The sequence below is a fragment of the Eretmochelys imbricata genome, chromosome 1 (assembly GCF_965152235.1).
Source record: "Eretmochelys imbricata isolate rEreImb1 chromosome 1, rEreImb1.hap1, whole genome shotgun sequence".
Lineage (NCBI taxonomy): Eukaryota > Metazoa > Chordata > Testudines > Cheloniidae > Eretmochelys > Eretmochelys imbricata.
This window is the reverse complement of record NC_135572.1, coordinates 168,387,783-168,392,459: the sequence shown is the minus strand read 5'-3', so window position 1 is coordinate 168,392,459 and position 4,677 is coordinate 168,387,783.

The following is a 4,677-nucleotide window of genomic DNA, read 5'->3' as shown; positions in this document are numbered from 1 at the left end:
GAAAAAATTATATTGGCTATGGAGGGAGCCAAACTCTTGGAAGAATTCTGGCTCTTCTACATAACAACAGAATTGTGAGGGAACTAATGCCCTCGCCAATAGGAAAGGTAACAGTAGCCTTCTCAGGTACATCTACACTGGTGCGCATACTCAGTTACCTGACCCTGTACATGCTTGTGTGCGTTTCCTATTCCGAGATGATTGTTCGCATATGCTGTGCTGGACATGAGCATAATGCTGTGGACACACATATCCACACTGCTGCTTTTGTTACGTGACATTAGTGGTACCCATCTTAGGGGAGGTATCCCACATGTCTGAGTGTCAAGGGAGACACTCTAGGAATTGCTGTGCTGTGTGTTGTTGGTACTGTCCCCCACCCTCAAACATATTTGCCAATGACAGTTCTTTTTCATATTACCAGGGCTTAAATTCTCATCAATTCCAGGAGCCCTATGGCTTGGGGCTTCAGCCCCACGGAGGGCAGAGGCTCAGGGCTTCTGACCCGTGGAAGATGCCAGGGCGTCAGCCCCACGGGTTTGAAAATATTTACCGTAGCTCTGTTCTGGACAGCTCTGGATGAATTTAAGCCCTGCATGTTACCTTCCTGCCAAAACTGATGGAAGCAACTGGATGATGATCTGGTTCTGCTTCTACTTCTTATTGCGGGACAAATGTTTACGCAGTGGAGTAGGGGACTGGCAAGATGCAGGAGGGAATCTGGGCAGAACTTTCTGACATGATGGAGATGGCTCACCGAGAAAATGAATGACAATCCTTTTGGGTCCTGTGGAGCAGATATGGTGAATGTCGGTATTGCCACAATATACCAATAAGTGGACAGTCACTTCTGGTCCAAGAGAACCAGCATGGTGTGGTGGGATCATATTATTCTGGAAAGCTAGGATGACCAGCAGTGGCTTCAAGACTTCTGAATTACAAAACAGACCTTCATGGAACTGTGTAATGAGCCTGCACTACACCTTTCACCACTCCGCCAGAACTTGATTCAGGGAAGCCATATTTGGGTAGAAACCGGTGGCTATTGGTCTGTGGAAGCTGGCAACATCAGACAGCTATCAGTCAATTGCAAACCACTTCAGGGTTGGAAAGTCCATTGTTGGGGTCATGGTTGTGTAGGTTTGCATGGAAATTAACACCGATCTATCCACAGGTGGTTGCCGTAAGCAAAGTTCCAGAAATTCTAGCTGGATTTAAGAGGATGAGTTTACCAAACTGGGGCATTGATAAGCACCCACATCTCAATATTTGCCCACCAAAAGGGGTGAGTATAAGAACCAAAAAGGTTACTATTCACTTGTTCTTTAAAGCTCAGTGATCCACACAGGCAGTTTCATTAATACCAAGGTGGGAAACACTGCAAAGGTTCATGTCACCAGGGTGCTGAGGAGATCTGGATTGTACTTGAAGAGGGGAGAAAGGACTTCATTCCCAAGAAATGATGTGTTTCTCTATGATATGTCTGTGCCAACAGTTATTTTGGAGGACATCGCATACCCACTCCTAACTTGGCTCATGAAACTATACCCCATCAATGACGCCGAAAAAAGGGAATTCAATTATAAACTCAGTAGCTGGAGAATGATCATAGATTGCGTGTTTGGCAGGCTGAAATCATAGAATCATAGAATATCAGGGTTGGAAGGGACCTCAGGAGGTCATCTAGTCCAACCGCCTGCTCAAAGCAGAACCAATCCCCAATTAAATCATCCCAGCCAGGGCTTTGTCAAGCCTGACCTTAAAAACTTCTCAGGAAGGAGATTCTACCACCTCCCTGGGTAACGCATTCCAGTGTTTCACCACCCTCCTAGTGAAAAAGTTTTTCCTAATATCCAACCTAAACCTGCCCCACTGCAACTTGAGACCATTACTCCTTGTCCTATCCTCTTCTACCACTGAGAATAGTCTAGAACCATCCTCTTTGGAACCACCTCTCAGGTAGTTGAAAGCAGCTATCAAATCCCCTCTCATTCTTCTCTTCTGCAGACTAAACAATCCCAGTTCCCTCAGCCTCTCCTCATAAGTCATGTGTTCCAGACCCCTAATCATTTTTGTTGCCCTTCGCTGGACTCTCTCCAATTTATCCACATCCTTCTTGTAGTGTGGGGCCCAAAACTGGACACAGTACTCCAAATGAGGCCTCACCAATGTCTAATAGAAGGGAACGATCACGTCCCTCGATCTGCTGGCTATGCCCCTACTTATACATCCCAAAATGCCATTGGCCTTCTTGGCAACAAGGGCACACTGTTGACTCATATCCAGCTTCTCATCCACTGTCACCCCTAGGTCATTTTCCGCAGAACTGCTGCCTAGCCATTCGGTCCCTAGTCTGTAGCTGTGCATTGGGTTCTTCCGTCCTAAGTGCAGGACCCTGCACTTATCCTTATTGAACCTCATCAGATTTCTTTTGGCCCAATCCTCCAATTTGTCTAGGTCCCTCTGTATCCTATCCCTGCCCTCCAGCGTATCTACCACTCCTCCTAGTTTAGTATCATCCGCAAATTTGCTGAGAGTGCAATCCACACCATCCTCCAGATCATTTATGAAGATATTGAACAAAACCGGCCCCAGGACCGACCCCTGGGGCACTCCACTTGACACCGGCTGCCAACTAGACATGGAGCCATTGATCACTACCCGTTGAGCCCGACAATCTAGCCAACTTTCTACCCACCTTATAGTGCATTCATCCAGCCCATACTTCTTTAACTTGCTGACAAGAATACTGTGGGAGACCGCGTCAAAAGCTTTGCTAAAGTCAAGAAACAATACAGCCACTGCTTTCCCTTCATCCACAGAACCAGTAATCTCATCATAGAAGGCGATTAGATTAGTCAGGCATGACCTTCCCTTGGTGAATCCATGCTGACTGTTCCTGATCACTTTCCTCTCCTGTAAGTGCTTCAGGATTGATTCTTTGGGGACCTGCTCCATGATTTTTCCGGGGACTGAGGTGAGGCTGACTGGCCTGTAGTTCCCAGGATCCTCCTTCTTCCCTTTTTTAAAGATTGGCACTACATTAGCCTTTTTCCAGTCATCTGGGACTTCCTCCGTTTGCTACAAGTTTTCAAAGATAATGGCCAATGGCTCTGCAATCACAGCCACCAATTCCTTTAGCACTCTCGAATGCAACTCATCTGGCCCCATGGACTTGTGCACGTCCAGCTTTTCTGAATAGTCCCGAACCACCTCTTTCTCCACAGAGGGCTGGCCATCTACTCCCCATGTTGTGATGCCCAGCGCAGCAGTCTGGGAGCTGTCCTTGTTAGTGAAGACAGAGGCAAAAAAAGCATTGAGCACATTAGCTTTTTCCACATCCTCTGTCACTAGGTTGCCTCCCTCATTCAGTAAGGGGCCCACACTTTCCTTGGCTTTCTTCTTGTTGCCAACATACCTGAAGAAACCCTTCTTGTTACTCTTGACATCTCTTGCTAGCTGCAGCTCCAGGTGCGATTTGGCCCTCCTGATTTCATTCCTATAGGCCCGAGCAATATTTTTATACTCTTCCCTGGTCATATGTCCAACCTTCCACTTCTTGTAAGCTTCTTTTTTATGTTTAAGATCCGCTAGGATTTCACCGTTAAGCCAAGCTGGTCGCCTGCCATATTTACTATTCTTTCGACTCATCGGGATGGTTTGTCCCTGTAATCTTGTTGGTGCTGCCTACGCACCCATCTGGATGCCAATGAGGCCAACGCTATTTGCATAATCGTCACCTGCTATGCACTGCATAACGTGTGAGAGAATAAAGAGGAGTACTTCCGTCCAGAGCGGTCACAGGACATGTCTGGTTTACAAACTGCATACAGGAAGCCAGATCCCACCCACATGCACACTGATCGGTTCCCAGGAGGCAAAGGAAATTAGGCATGTCATATGTGCATACATTTTGGCACAGCAGTGACGCAGACGGTGATATCTTCCTGTGCCGAGGGACACCTTCACATCCTGTGCAGCTGCTAGAAAAGCACAAGGAAACATTGGCACATACTTGTGGGGCTACATACCTTTGTGAGGACTTTGGTTCCTTGTAGCTGATGGTCATTACCCATTCATTCCTATGACTATTCACCCATTACAGACAATTATAACAAGGCATTTCCACCGGGTTAACAATTTAGGGGTTGGCTTGGTGCTGTGGAGGGTAGGACTGAGTTGCAATGTGGACATTGTGCAGTGCTTTTATCTTAAGCATTCACATTGGTTTACCAACCTCTGTTCTCAGTAACACTCAGTCTCGATTAATGACCTCATCTATATTTGGGTTGAAAGGGGGGGTTCACCCCCTTTTTTTTTTTTCCCACCATTCATTGTTGATGCTAATTTCACTTAGTAGCTATTATGGAGCACTAACCCCAAGGTTGTAACTGGTCGAGGTTTGGGGAGGTCAGAAAGGGCTGTTTAATGACCAGGTAGTGGCAGATACCTGTATTGTTAGTTTAAATGTTTTGTTGTTCTGTATATGAACCAAGCCATAAAGATGCTTATCCACCCATTTTCTGTGTTGTGAGTTCTGCTTTTAAAACTATCAGTGATTTTTCTAAGCACATAACAATGCACCTTCCCCATCCCTCCCATGAATCATGGAGCCCAATTCCAAACCTGAAAACATCTTACATTCATCATACTTAGCAAGGAGGGTCGACGCAGAAG